Source organism: Cryptomeria japonica, chromosome 7 (assembly GCF_030272615.1).
Source record: "Cryptomeria japonica chromosome 7, Sugi_1.0, whole genome shotgun sequence".
NCBI lineage: Eukaryota > Viridiplantae > Streptophyta > Pinopsida > Cupressales > Cupressaceae > Cryptomeria > Cryptomeria japonica.
In genome coordinates, this window is record NC_081411.1 from 534126557 (window position 1) to 534143572 (window position 17016).

Sequence of the window (17016 nt, forward strand, 5' to 3'; positions counted from 1 at the left end):
GTTGATTGAGCAAGGGAGTGGGTATCTTTGACCACTTCCAAAACTTTTCCTTCCAATAATAGGAGTCTTCTTCTTCTCATGAAGAAGAGGCCCTTATATTTCTCCACCACTTCATACAATTATGTTTTACGTACATCAAGAAAGTATTGTGCAAATACTTCCTCTCTTATTTCTTGTTCCTTTTCAATGGCAATGTGCCACTTGTTGTCTAAAGAATTATACAAAGAATCAGGCACCTTAGATTTAATTTTTGATGGCCACTAGTCATTAATACATAAATAATTGATAACTTCCTGTTCAACTTCTTTCTTTTCATTATCACTAAAATCATCAAAGCACTCTTTTAAATCACCAAGTAATTTTGTTTTGATATTCTTAATTGTTCTTTGATAATGTGTCAAAGGTTTGTAAGAAGAAATATCAATATTTACTGGTGCAGATGATGTCAGTTCACTCTTTATCTTTTTCCTCGCTTGCCTAGTCTTCTTAGGCTGTTCTTCAGAGACAGTGTCCTCTGAGTCTGGTGTATTTCTTTTTGTCTTCTGCTTCCTCTCAAAGTTTTTGGTGGGTGTCACTTCCAGTTTCTTCTTTGCTGGTGACTACTTGGTCACTTTGGGACTTGCCGTGGTAACCGGTGCGGATGCTAAAGGCACCGCCTTTCCCTTCTTTATTGAAGGTTCTTGAACTAGTGTAACCCTTTTCAAATAGGTATTGGTTCTCTTTTCCTTTGGATCAAGAGGTGAGGCAATTAGGGTAGAGGCATACCCATTTAACATGTCGTTCATTACCTCATATCCCATTGGTTCCACTTCTTCTTGTCTAGGCTCAACTGCCTCCATTATGCACTCATCAACTTTGATGGTGAAGCAGATGTCTTCGTCATACTTTTTTACTATATCACCAGATATTGTTACCCTTTGATTCATTTTGCATCTAAACTCATCAAAGTATTTGTTCAGCACTTCTGGATAGCTAGTTCCAACTACTTGTAGGCTTTCCTTGATTTGCTTTGTCACTAGTTGGTCAGCAGACCACTGAATATCACCTACTCCTAGAAATTAGCCTTGAAAGTAGAAGAACAACCCAACCAATAGTTGTCCAAACTTAAATTTTAGGGCATTGTCCTGTTTGATCGACTTGAGGTTCAATAGGAATATTCTTTGCATACCAGTGCACAGATCAAATGATGCATCTTCCTTGAACATCCTGTAGGTGGCATTTACCACTGCAGTAGAGACAGAGTTGATTATATTGGTATGGAACGTCTGGTATCCAATCACCATACATGCATATTTGACCAGATCATCCTTGATTGAATTGACAGTCATTCCCCGTGAATCGCTCATAGAACCGGTTAGGTCATTTATGTCTTGCTAATCTTTCTTAAGGCTGGCACTTCACCAACATTGCAGAAACTAGTGACGACATGAATCACTTCTGGTGTGATATCATGCATCCACTCTAAGTACATCTTATCACTATGTACTCTACTCAGAATAATTTGAATGTGATCATCCAAAAATTCTTCAAGAAAATAGGCTGCATTGTGAAGTTTCTTCTTTTCCAAAATGCTGAATTTCAGTTTAATCTTCTTATCCTTTTTGCAAAATAGACTCAATTGGGAATGGATCATCAAAGATCCTAGGTCTTCAATCTTCCAGTCAATGAAATCTGAAATGCCTTCTCCCATTATGACACCAGTGGGTATTTGAGATAAGGCATTGTATTTTGCCTTCCGTTGAATGAAGTCTATAGAATCAATGGGTGCACTAGAGCTATCATGTGATGCTGAAGCCATCATAAACAAGGAATTTTGAAAAAAGCCTTCATAGATGAAAATTTAGGGCTTCACAATTTGAACTTCGCTCCATACTCCTTTGGTTACTGAAATAACGCCTTGCGTTCTACACTTCTCCAATAGATGTTTGCTTTAGATTCTTCTTCAGGATTCTGATAAATTCCTTGAATCGCAATGTAAGTCGCTTTTCTTCACTCTACACTTGAAAACTTCTTTGCTCAAAAAAATGATAGTGAGAAATTATTTGAAAATTCCTTTTAAACAGATTCTCCACCTACCATAATAAATGCTCCACTATTAGGGCGTAAACCCTAATTTTTGCCTTATACCATTTTCGGTCTTCTACCAATCTGACAGGTATCTCATACCGGTTAAGATCTTTTACTGGTGTCAACTGGGGGTTTGAGATATTTAACAGTTTGCTCCCCCTAATCTTTTCTGATGCTTAGTTTGCCGGTTCAGTGACTTCCACACTTGGTGCAGAAATAGGTCCTTCTTGAATCACTTCTTCTGGCTTCTTCTTCCAGGTTTTCTTCATATCTACTTGAACAATTTCAACATCAATTTTTCCTTCTGGAGTGACTGGTATATCATTAGATATACTCTTTCTTGCTCTGTAGAATCTTGTTGTATAGCCTGGTTTGTTGCAGTGATAGCAAACCATTCTAGGTGCTCTCCAAGGTCCATTATTCATGTTTCCATTTTTCCTTCTACATGTTGTAGTAGTGTGACCATGACCATGATAACTCATACAGATTTCTCTCCATCTGATTGTTTCTTGATAGCCACCGTTCCCTGACTGATGACTATAGGTATTAAACTGGTTTGGGTTTCGGTTCCCAGAGGGTTCAGGAAAAACTCCTTGATTCCTTTGAGGATACCTTCCGGTATTGTGCATGACAGACCTGCATTCAAATGCTCTATGCCCAAACTTGTTGCATGCATAACAATTACCATTGAATCTATTGGATCTACACTTATCATTTAGAAAATAAGGAAAATTATTGTAAGTCTTACTTCTATATACATTAGTAGTGTGTCCTTCCTTGAGACAGTTAAAGCAAACAGGTTTGAACTTTTGCTTACCTTTATCCTTTGATGTCGATTGTCTCTTTGATGCTCCACTTTTTGTTTCAGAGGTCTCACCTTCCTCATATTCAGAGAAACCAAGCCTATTGGTATTCTTTACCGGTTTAGCTAATTCAAGCTTCTGCTCTAGCTTGACAGAGCTCTTATTGAATTTGGCAAGTATTTCCTTTGACTCATTGAGTTCTTTGGAAATGGAAGCATTGGATTCCTTCAAGGTTGCATTCTTAGAGATAGCCAGGTTTAGTTCACCTTGCACTTCTTCTTTTTCCATTTTTCTTCCATGAAGACGAGCGGTAAGTGCACTGATCTCTTGCTTCAACTTGGAGATTTCATGATCTTTGTCTTTTATCAGATCTTCCACTTTCCTTCGGCTCTAAAGCTCTTGACACATTCTGATAGTTAGGCCTTCAATTTCCCTTCTTAGGTTGGCATTGGACTCATTTAGTTTTTAAACTTCTTGAATTAGGGCTTCCATGTCCGCTTCATCAGAAGAACTATTTTCAGTTAGCTCCATCAGTTTTTCAGCATGCTCTCTTCTTTTTGCTCGAGAGACCTTATATTTGACCATAAGTTCATCATAGGCTTGCTTAGATTGAGTGAGTCGATGAGTAAGTTCCCTCACAATGTATTCACCCATATCTCTTTCCAAGTGATTAGACTTATAGAAAGGTTGGCTTTGATACCAATTGATAAATACTAAGAGGGGGGGTGAATTAGTATACCAAAAAATACTGTACTTAAACACTTTAATAGTCTAGCAGTAAACTGGTAAAATAGTTTAGCAAACAAACTGGTTAACACACATGCAAACCAAATAGAAAATAATGCATTCACCCACAGAAGTGTTGTTCACCAAAAGTGATAACCCAAGACACCTGCAAATCTATCTATGAGATAGCCAATCTCAATCAATGAAACACCTCAGGGCTTGGACAACATGACAAGGATATGAATCCTTCTACTCTTCAGGCTCTACAAAACCTAGGTGGGTATACCTTTTGATGCACTAAATACAACAATTATAGACACATAATTGCATCAACACTAAGCAGATAGATCATTTCACAAGCTCAATAGGTTAGGAAACATTACAGATTGGCTAGATCTGTACAAACAATAAGATGAAACAGAGCTTGGAAAGAATGGAACACACACCCCTAAAAATAAAGAGAAATAGATTTATCTTTTAAATGCATATCTGAAACCATCCCCAAACCTACAAGACCAGTGCCTAGTTCATTGGGCAACAGAGTCACAAATAGAACTACAAATATGAATCATAGATGCAAGCATATTTTCCTCAAACAAGATATTCATGCATCAATACCTTATATTAATGCACTATTTGATTCATTCACAATTTTATCAGATCTGGAAATATATTTCATCATTTATGACTGACTACAGAGTTTAAAACCTTCCTTGAAGGATACCTATAAACAATCACACAATTTCCTTGAAATTGACAAATCTTATCCTCCTTGAGGATTCAATTCAAGATAATGAAATGCGTACCTAGAGACACTGTGAGGAATTTACTCATGCCTGACACAAGAAAGACCTGCAACTAAAATCATATTTACAACAATGCACTGCAATCTCTATACCCTGAAACCAAACAAAAGCATTTACAAATTTGGGTCATGACATTTAGAAAGTGGAAGCCATCAAATCTGGAGCATTTTCCAAATTTTTAGAACCGTTACAACTGAGAAGAATTGGGAATAAGAAGGAGAGGGAACCAAATCAAATCTGCAATTGAATTGTCAAGTGTCTCCTCTCTAATTGAATTTTAATCTCGACCAAACTGCTTCCAAAATATCTGATCTTCACCAAAATTAAATTCATAATTAGATTCCCCATTTTGAGAGCTTTCCGAAAATATATAACACTTCATATTTTGGCCAAAAATTGAGCCCTGGGTGAATTAATTCCCCAATGTGCACCATCATTTAAGTTTTTCATTTATTCAATATAGTCAGAACTATATCATAAACTAATTTTAATTTTAATTTTTGGCTCTGATCATGCTCTGACGCTTTGCCACATGGCAGCCTCTGATTGGTCAATGGGGTCCACTGGGTGCCACTTGGGATGACACCTAATCACTCCGCCACGTGTCCACTTACTTGTCATCCATGTCATCACCACCTCTGCGCAATGTCATCGCCACCTCACCAGGACCCGCCTGCTAGACATCTGACTATACCTGCCACCTGTGTGCCACCTGGCTTTCGCAACTTCGCAGGGTTTATTTGGTGTGCATCTTTCGTTTGTGAAGCAGCGCGAGCCATTGATCTCCATTTAACATGGATGATCTTTACCTTTTTCGCAACTTCACAGGGTGTAACTCGCGTGCATCTTCAGCCTGGAAAATCATGCACTTCGTCGGAAACATCACTTAATCGCACAGGTATAATTACGTATTCGCCTTTATCAAGTTTTGAGTTTATGTTTTCCATTAGTTTGGTTTTGCTACTAATCTTTTGTTTACAGCCTATGGCGGATTTGTAGAGAGGATTAGATTAGTACTTTTTGCATGCACACTTTACACTTCATTTTTTGGTGCTTAAAATTAACAATAGTTAAAATAGACATGCATGGATAATCTCACACTTTGTTGTTGGTGCTTAAAATGAACATGGGCTAAAATTGACATGCATGGATAATCTCACACTTCATTGTTGGTGCTTAAAATGAACATGGGCTAAAATTGACATGCATGGATAATCTCACACTTCGTTGTTGGTGCTTAAAATGAACATGGGCTAAAATTGACATGCATGGATCTCACACTTGGTTTTTGGTGCTTAAAATCAACAAATGGTTAAAATTGACATGTATGCCTTCATATTTTGATTTGGTGTTTAAAATAGACATGCACATGCATATCTAACACCTAAATTTGGGCTATAAAATGAATGTGAATCAGGCTGCATTAGATTAAATCATTTGTCTTTTTCTTAAGGTAAAGAATTTTTATTGTTTCTGGGGTGGACCTACTGCTACACTAACTAACTTTCCACCCACCTTCGGGGTCTTGGGAGAAAGAAGGAAGGTGACAACGACATCCAAATTTTATTTTAGTCTATGTAGTGAGGGGTATCTTTGACTGGGGATTTTATCACCCCACAAAGGTACTTCAAATTGGGATGCATTGGGGATATCATCTCTCCCAACGTACTCTCGAGCAGGTTTTTCGAGCCACTATATAAATATACTGGTCAGGCAGCTAGAGTGTTGAGTGAATTTGACATATGTGGTGGCTTTCCCTGCACCGATAAGTTCAACTAAAGCCTTAAGTGGATTGCTCTGAGAATCCATCGTTGGATCGGGACCCCTCAAAACCTAATACTACAAACCAATTTAGTTGCCAAAAATCCTACATTCAATGGTTCCGGGAGTGTAGATCGTACCCCATAGATACCCCTCATGTACCTTACATTATGAGATAGAAATCCCTCAGTGATAAGATCTTCAGATCTTTGGGGTAACAGAGACTAGAATGCCCAAGAAGTGTGTGTCGTGGAGTGGAGCCAATGCTACCAGACTCTCTATCTATCCATCTTGTTTCAGTATTTTGTTGCGGGGGCCTTACTGAATGGTGTCTACTATCCAGCCTAAGATTGTATTTCATTCTTTTTTATGTATCATTGTGCTAGACTAGTATTGAGTTAGTCCCTTGGGCTATTTCAGGCCCTATCCCACGTATCTTTGAATTTTTTGAGATTGTATGAAAATTGAGTCAGTCGGCTATACATACCTACTAGCAATTCTTCTCAGATTTGGAAAAACAACAAAACATTGTCCTACACATGAAGTTACAGAAAACAAAGTCCATTTTGAAACCGAAACTCAAAAGACCTTACATACTTGTGACCCTAGGCAATCTTTTACAGTCTTTTGCATAGTCCCACTTACGTCCTCATTATCATCCTACATCTTTTGCATAGTCCCACTTACATCCTCATTATTGTCCTACATCTTTTTTCATAGTCCCACTTACGTCTTTTGAATAGTCCCACTTACATCCTCATTATCGTCCTACGTCTTTTACATAGTCCCACTTACATCCTCATTATCATCCTACATCTTTTACTATCATTCCCAGTCTTTTGCATTATCATCCATATTAGTTACATAGTCCTACATTATCATATATGTCTTCATCTAGACCTCATATACGTCTAAGCCCATTGTCAGTTATAGGTTTATAGCATGTGCCTTCATGGGTCTCCCAGGTGATCATTTGCTCCCCTTCGAGAAACCTAATCTAGTTCCAAAAGACGGTCAATGAGAAATCATTGATGGTCTATCTAACTTAGCTTGGGATTTAAGAAGAAGTGCACCTCAATATATAGGAGTCATACAAAAGATAAACATTGAGTCTAGGATTTCCCATATAATTGATAGATAGATTGAGGTTGAACAACTTTGTCAACAAATGGAAAGACTTGCATTAGAGAAATATAGAAATGCTCAAAAGGTCTCACGTCAAAATCCTCAATAGAGAGTCTAGTATAGCCTTGCATATCTCATATTTACATCTATAGTCTAGTGTTAAGTCATCATCTTGCATAGAACCACCCTCATATAAGCTATTTTAGATGCCTGCCACAAGGTCGTAGAAAGCGAAAGGAATAATGGACCCGAACAACACATAGTCTATTAACCCTACTTGGAATTTGGACATGTCAATAGGTCAACACTCAAGTACATAGACAATTTCCACCCTAAACGAATTACAACAGCATTTGACAAAGGAAGAAATTGAATCCACACAACAAGACCCACATGTCCTCATGATCCTAGATGCACTTATACATAACGATAGGGACAAGTATCTTTTGTTGTTAATACAAAATGGGGCAAAACTACCTGAGGATTTTGACATCACAAAAATCTTACCACCAGGAAAAACTTTAGGTTAGGATAACAGCCAAACACCACCCTTGACACAAATACAAGCAATGACCTCCAGTTTTCCTCAAAACATACCTATCCAAACAAATGTCAACACAAATGCAAACGTTCAAACAAGTGTGTCATCCTCAACAATCAATGCTAGTATACCATCACAGAGCATACCGATAATATCAAGTATCTCAACACCTATTCAAACACAAGGAACAAGTACAACCCAACCTCCAGTTTCCTATTCTATGGGATACACATATAGTCAACAAAATGCAAATCTAGGTATTGCCAATACAACAAGTACAATTCAACCAAACCTGGGTTCACATATCACCTATTTCACAATACCTAGTGGAATGCACAACACACAAGGTTATAATCTTGGTACCTTCCAACAACCTCCTAGTTATGCAACCACGAATCCTTTTGTGGGACATACACAAACACAAAGTATACTATTGACACAAACAGATATCCTGACACAACAAATGATGACCATGCAAACTGGTAATGATAAAAAGAGCTACTCAATGCAGGACTTACATCCTTATCCATTTGATCACACATTATACATGCTACCTTTCCCACAACATTTTGAAATGCCTGAATTTGATAGATATCAAGGGAAAAGTGATCCTAGAGATCATATCGGAGAATTTTTTACAACATGTATAGAGGTTGCCTCAGAAGATACTTATCTAATGAGATTATTTCCTAAAAGTCTGGGAGGTCTGACTTTAGAGTGGTTTTCACATTTACCACCAACCATCACATCATGGGGAGAATTAGTTGAACAATTTATTGCAAACTTCTTGTAGAACATTGAGACCCTAGTTACTTTGATGGACTTGTGTGCCGCTAAACAATATGAGAATGAAACATTTGCATCCTTCTTATGTTGGCATTATGTGAACCAGTATGAGGACTTAATGACATTGTGTGTTGTCATTGATGTCAATATGATGAAGAGAAGAGAACCAATATAACACTCTGAACCGACATTTGTGCCAAAGTGAAGCGGTGTGTTTGTTCAAGGTGAACCGGCATATGGTTATGGGAACTAGCACATGGAAGTGTTGTATGACTATCGGTTGGTAGTCTCAACTTCAAGGTTTTTGGTTGAAGTGCTTCAAGCCTATGTGGCTCAATCGGTGACTTTGTGTGATGAGTTAGCATGATAACGAAGAACAGATCATGTTGCCACGTAAACCTTGTGTGCATGAAGGATCTTGCATGAAGGAGATTGTTCCTATCTACCTCGGGAATGTTTGAATTCTACAAACAGTGATAATGTGTGATGGGTTATCAGCTGCCATGAAATCGGTGGAAAATGAACGATGGAGAATGTCTTGAGATTGGATCAAGACTGTTGCATTTAATGCAGTGTGCTCAATGGTTAGGATTGAACCATTTGAATTCCTTAACCTAACAGGTTTAGGGTTTAGGGTTTATGCTACCAACCTATCTATTTTCCTATAAGGTCAATGCTATGATTCTTTCTAAGGTTGTTGGCAAACATTATGTGTGTGTATCCAAGAGAGGAGATACGTGATTCTTTCCAAACCAGAGGAGAGAAGTTATACCTATAGAGTGTAAGTGCAGAAGGTGAAGAGGAGCTAAAGTAGATCTGCATTGGTATTAAGTGCTATTACCAGATCATTGTAATACCTGTTTATCTCTAACCACCTCAATAGTTGGAAAATCCCTTAACAGGGTAGCTTTAATTGGCTTGTTGTAAATCCTTTAACAGGGTGACTCAAAACCATTGAGTTCTTGAAATCTTCTAACAAGGTAACCTTTAATAGGGTTTAACCCTTAACCGAGTATTCTATCCATCCCTTAACTGAGTGATCCCTAACAGGATCGGTTCCTAACAAAACCTATTGTATCAGTCTTTAACCGGACAAGGCTCCTAATAGAGTAGACTTCTAAAGAGTTCAAAAACAAGCTTGTGGGTATTCATCCCCACCGTGGTTTTTCCCAGTTGGGTTTCCACGTGAAAAATTTGTGTGTCATGTGTGATGTCTTCTTCATGTGATGCTATGTTGTTTTCTATCACACAGTGAATCATGTTGATCTAGTTTCTTATATATATCTTTGATGGTAGACTACCTATTCATGCATTAGGGCGAAATGGAAATGAAGTGTCAACCGGTTTATGCTTGTCTTAGTTATTCTGGGTTTTGCTGGTTGTACTCTATTTTAGGACCGGTGTTATTGTTTGTGTCTCAATGCACAATGTCTATTGACAAACTAGTTTAAGAGTGTGTTTTTGTTTGTACAGATTCACCCCCCCCTCTCAGTACCAGTTTGGTACTATTCGTTCATCATTGAGTTATCAATTGGTATCAGAGAATCCTCTAGGTCCTCTATGTTATAAGCTTAACTACTTGAGGTAAAGATCCTAGTCTAATGATGAAGAGGGAAGGTCCAAAGTTTAACAGAAAAAAATTTAGTATATGGAAAGACAGAATGAAGATATACATCAAAAGCATGGGTGCTCAACACTGGAGCTATGTTGAGAATGCCTATGTTGCCCCTACCGGTACTCTCACCGATGACCAAAAGAGAGAGATGCAGGAGAATGTGCAAGTCATGGAAGCCCTAATTAGTAGTTTATCTGACATTGAGTTTATTGATGTCCAAGATAAGGTAAATCCCAAAGAGGTATGGGATATTCTTGAAAATATCTATGGTGGTGATGAGCATGTAAAACAAGCTAAGGAAGAAAGCCTTAGAGGGAAGTTTGAAGACATGCAAATGGTTGAGGGTGAAAACATTCAACAGTATGGAATAAGAATCAAAACCGTTGTTGGAGATATCAAGATTGCAGGTGGTAAAATGGAAGATTCTACTATGGTAAGAAAAGTCTTAAGGTCCTTATTACCAGTCTATGCAATAAGGGTTGCTGCTATTCAGGAGCTGAGATCAATAGATAAGCCTAAGGTATCCCTAGACTCCATCATTGTAAAGTTGACAACCTATGAGCTAAATAGTTTTGATGGCAATGTTCAAAAGACTGAATCAGCTTTTAAAGCCTCTGTTGTTCCATCCAGAAAAGGAAAAGAAGCTAGCACTAGTGGTGAACCAAGACAGAGTAGAGAAATAGATGATGAGGAGATTCTGATGGCATTTGAAGCTCTCCTTGCTAGGAAACTTCCTAAAGGAACCGGCAAATACAAAGGTAAGATTCCTTTGAAATGCTTTTTCTTGTAACTGGATAGGACATATTGCTATAAACTATCTCAATGGTGACAACAAGGACAAACTGGAAAGGTTCAAGAAATTCAAAGGAGGAAATTGGAGAAATTGTTTTGTGGTAGTTGATGAATGTGTCATAGATGAGGAATCGGATGATGAAGAAAATGAATATATTGTGTTTGTTGCTATCACGGAAGATGTGTCAGACAAGAAGGCTCTTGTCTCCTAGTTTGATAATTCCAATGAGTGGATCATTGACAGTGGCTGTTCTCACCATAAGACTGGTGATCGGAGCAAGTTTCTATCCTTGGAAGAGTATGATGGTGCTGTGGTTCACTTTGGCAATGATGCACCATGCATGGTCAAAGGCAGAGGGTCCATCTCTCTGAATGGAAAGAGTAGTGCTGACAATGTGTATGTTGGCATATGCACACTCTAATGAGACATTGTATGTGATTGAAGGTTTTGTCATTGATGGCAACCTTGCAATCCTATGGCACTGACAAAGGCACTATACCGGCATTAGCAGATCACACTCTACACCGGCACTCAGGACACCAACACCAGCAAAGAGAAAAGAAGTATATCGGCATAGAGGCTGATAGGATTTTGTTATATTATATTTTGTTTATTATTGTAAAAACTTTGTAAGCCGACTTGGAAAATTATAAAATGACTTATATATAAAAGAGATCATTGTAGACATTTGGTATGAGTGAGGAAGCATTAAGGAAAAATATTAGGCAGACCTATTATGTGAAATATAGGGTAAGGGTTTATGTAAGAAGCAGAGCAGCAACCGGTACTGGATCAGGCATTATAGATGCTATTGTAAAGTAGTAAAAGATATTGGATTTGTATAATCCTCATTGTAAGTCAGTGAGACTTCCCATTGAGCAGTGAGCTCTAGGCAGTTGGCCTTCTTGCATGTGTAGGCCCTATTGTAAGTAATATTCTATTATTGGCCAATGAGTGAATATTGTGGGTCACAAATCCCACCCAAGTTTTTCCCACATCGCGTTTCCTCGTTAAAACCTTGTGTTATGGTGTACTTTTCATGTGGATGTTCTTGATTCTATTTATTGCATTATTTCTTGCATACCGGTACACTGTTATAATATGTTTTGCATGTTTTAATTCAAGAAATTCTACTCACTGGTTAGATACTGATTCACCCCCCCCTCTCAGTATCTGTGGGATTCCTAACAATTGGTATCAGAGGTTGGTCCTCTATTTTCAGAAGCCTAATAGCTTGAGGAAGATCTTGACACCGGTAAAGATGGAAAATCTAATGAAGCAACTTGAAGGAGCTCTTTCAGACTATGATGCAAAGCAATTGAAAAATATCAAACTAGAAGATGATTTAAGGGCAGCTCAGGATATCATTTAGGCACTTCAAGAAAATTTTATTGTTGCAAGAAATAAGAGAAGAGAACTTTGTGAAAAATTGAAAAATGAGAATGATGAAAAGGAATCACTTAATGATGTGATAAGCAAGTTGAAACAAGAGAACATGACAACAAATAATGAGATGTAGGATATGACTATGAGATTTTGCAAAGAGATTGAGGATAGGAAGAAGAATGAAGAAGAATTGACTAGAAGACTAAATGATGTAGCAAATGAGAACACAAGACTTAGCTATGAAAATGACATGTTGAAGATAGATCTGATGCATACTCAGAATGACTCAAATGAACTGATGAGACAAAAAGAAGTCTTAGAAAGAGAACTAGAAACTGCAAATCAACATAAAGAAAAATTCAAAAAAAGCTCAAAGGAACTTGGCACCTTGCTGAAGAATCAATAACCTAAAGGTGACACTTCTGGAATTGGCTTTGAAGTTGGTGAAAGCTCTGGTACTACAAATACTCAGGATCACAACAAACTAGTAAGACAACCTAATGCTTATAAATTCAATTGAAAATGCTTTAACTATAATAAGTATGGTCATAGAGAAAATGAATGTAGATCTAGAAATTATCAAAATATCAACACACCCACTAGTCAATGTTCTAAATGCAACAAAGTTGGTCACAACTCTGAAAATTGCAGAATGAATGTGAGATGTTATGTTTGTGGAAGATTTGGACATTTATCTAATCAATGCAGAACACAAACCAACATAGGTTATGGGAAAGCTATTCAGAAGAGTAATGTAGCTTGTTATGCATGTAACAAGATTGGGCATATTGCAAAATTCTGTAGAAGTAAAGGATCACCGATAGACAACCAAAGTTCTAGCTTGAAAGGTAAAGAAAAATTTGAAGAGGTTAAGCAAGAATTCTCAAAATAATGGATTAGAAAAGCTAATCTAAATATTGGGAATACTCCTCCACCGGTAGAACAAATCAATGCTTCACTGACAGGATAGAGTGATGCTTCACTAGCAGAACATAGTAGTGCTCCACCGCCAAGAATTTCTTCATCTAATTGAAGAAAGTTTCCTTGAGGGTTTGGCAATCAAATGACACATGTGTTATTATTCCCTTGGTTAGAGATAAGAAGTTGGAAATTACTTTGTACTGACAAACAATGTTAAGTGAATACTTAACCGACATGCATTTAATGTGGTAGATGGCAAAAAGACACTATAAAATTGAGGTTTTGGCTCCATTTCATTTCACTGAGATTTCAAACCTATGAAGAGTGTGAAGATTCCGAGCTAAGGTATTTCGAGCAAGAGGCAAGAACACTCCAAGCATTCATCCATCCTAAAGGCAGCAAAAGGTATTTTATCATGGCATCCACCTCTGCAATTGAATATATAGCAAACCCTACTATTGTCAAAGTGATAAAAAGACCTAGGCTCATATTTTAGTTAGTTCCCAAGGTAGCAAAGAAATATGATACCTTAGGTGCTTTTTCTCAAATTCCCAAGGGAGTTGTCTATGCTGAAGACCCCATAATGTACATCCACTGCAACATTGAGGAACTAGGAGATGAAGAGATTAAAACCATGTTTAAAACTATGATATGTGATAAAACTAGCAATGTAAAAGATGAACACAAGATCATTGAAACCCTAAGATTTACAGAGATCCTTAGCATTCCTGAATTCCCCAAGGATGTGATTAGGATAGTCTTAAGCAGGGTACATGGTGAATTTTTCTGGTTAGATGCAATCCACAAAATCGCTAAGGAAGCTGTGAAAGTTTTCATAGGGTTACCGACCACTGGTAAAAGGCCAAATAAAACCAAAAAGGTATCCAATGACCTAGTTACAAACCTAACTGGTGCAACATTTGACAAAAGGTCCCTAAGAGTTAATGATGTAACAGACATTAATGTGAGATTTATCAGCATGATATTAGGGTATAAAGCTACTCATGCAAATAGAGTCAATTCAGTTTCAAGTTTATGCATTAAGAGTGCTTATCATATGGTCACAGATAATGTAAAGATGGATATATGTGAGTTGTTAAAGGATGAATTAATTGACAACCTAGGAAAGATTAAGAAGGACAAGAAAGGAACTTTCAAGTTTGGAAATCTGTTAGTATGTCTAATGCTACATATAACCAAACAAGTTCTTGGTATAGGCTACAAAGAACTTGGATATGATATACCGGTAGGTAAATAGTTAACAGAACTATTCAATAACATGGGAGAAGACAAGGAAAACAATATTCATGACTTCTTTCAAGCATTAAAGGCCAAAATGAAGAAAAGAATTAGGTTATCACAAAAGATTGTCGATAAATACAAAGATGAAATATGCTTTGTAATCAAGAAGGATGAAATCTGGATGGAAGAAGTCATCCCTAGGACAGTTTGGGTAACCAAGATGGGCTATGAAACAAATGATCATATAATTGAAACATAAGCTAAAACACTTCTAGAAGCCCCCATAGAACCTAAGGAAGAAATATTTGGTAGTGTAGAAACTATTGAAAGCCAAATACAATCAAATAAAAGAGTGAAAAAGGTTGAGGCAGTTGTAAGGAAAGGTTCCAGACAAGCAAAGGCCATCAAAGAAGATGTGTTCAAGACAACCGGTATAATAGAGGATGAGTTAGTAGCTCCACAACCCAAAACTCACCTATCACCGGTAGGTACTTCTTCAGGGAGTGACATGCCTACAACTTTCAAAAGAGTTGTAAGGAAAAGAGATCCCTCACCGACAACCACACCCTCACCCAGGAGGACAAGAAAAAAATAACAAGCAGTGAGATCTCCAGTAAGAAAGGCTACACCAAAGAAGAAGAAACTGACACCCAAAAAGAAGAAGAGGACAAACAAAGACTTGGCCCCTCTTGATATACTGCTGAATGAAATTATAGAGGAAGGTAAATTGAAAAATATAGAGAAAATATATGACACTTTAACTATTGATGAAAAAGAACAAGTTGAAAATAGTGTTATATTGCATATGGACATGTATAAGAAGTTTTTGATGGAAGTAGTCAAAAAAATTCCAGATGAACTATTTAAGAGACTGGAAGCAAGAAGACAAGTAGTAATACAACTGGATAAGAAAATAAAGATTGAAAAGCTACTTGCTATATATCTGGTAAACTCACCCAAAGAAATTGATGACCTAATTGCTCAAGCCAACTAGTCAGTATTTTCTACTGCACACTAGCACATTGCTTTAATGGTTGGAAGAGTTAATGAGGTGACCGAGGAAACAAAAAATGGATGGGATATATTCCTAGTTGAAAAAGGAAAATAAGAAGAATATAGGAACCCCAAACCCATAAAATTTTATCAGAAAGATAGAGACAAGGGTAAAGGTAAAGTTGGTGGACCACCTAGTATCAAGGCTAGAGACAACTTACCCCCACCTCCTTTGATTACTCCACTGGTAAAAACAACAGCTACAGAAGATCAACTGGTAGCTGAGAGTATGGATGTAGAGGATGGTAATCCTAATCCTAAAGTTTTATATACTGTGGATGTTGATACTCAAAAGATCAACATAGTGGTAGACAAAGATACAGATGATAAGATTGACATGGCTAGTGAGCCTCCGGTAGCTGAGCAAACTGAAAACACATAGGAGAAACCGGTAGAAGACAAAAAGAAAAAGGTAGAGACTCAGACTGAGACAATGCAACAAATAAAGAAAAAGGCTCTGGAATAGGAACAACAGCAACAGGAATAGGAACATAAGGAAATAGTGCCACCGGCAACTGGAGAAATAGAAAAACCATTGCTTAAAGAAATGCAGACACAAACAGACCTACCAGAGGTCAATACAAGTTTGGTTACTTCCACCAATGGTACTCAGAATGTTGGTTCATCATCAGGCTACAAATAAACTAATGTGACTGAGGTGCTATTTGTCTGTGTGAAAAAGTGAACCTATAGCTGCAAGCACAACACTTCAATTAAGTCATTATATGCATGGTTAGCAATCAATAATCAATAAGAAATAAACCATAGCAAAGCGACTAATTGCCTTCTAAAAGATGCGAGTATAAGATTGCTCTCAGATTTTTATAAGCAATACCAAGGACTAGACTACACCAAGACGAAGGATTTAATCTATATGATATTAAGCTATATGGATGCAAGATGGATGAGTAATTCAAGCAAATTCAAGAAACAATGCATGCAAGCAATAATGAATGTAAAATGGATGCAAGTAAAAAAAGCACAATGATTTCAATGACTCCAGATCAAAATTAGCGTGATAATAATTTCCAAGCGTGTTCTCAAAAATCTCTGGGGTGAATTGGAATGAGAGCTGAAGACTGGATTTATATAGAATTACAAAAAGCTCAATTTAGGATTAATTGAAAAATAATTGAGAAATTAGGCTGAGTTAACCTTGAGATAGATTCCAATTATAAGTTTAATTGAAATGCATTCAAATTAGAAGTCCAAGTTGCATTGGAAAATAATAATAAATTAATTCCATGCACATCTGATAAAAATAGATAATTCTTCAATTTAATCAAGAAAAGAGTTTTCTTAATGCAACTGAACTTCTTTTTCTGAAAAGCTTTGAGTTCCAATTTTAGAGAATAATTCAACAATTCAATTAAATTGCTTTTTTGATTTCA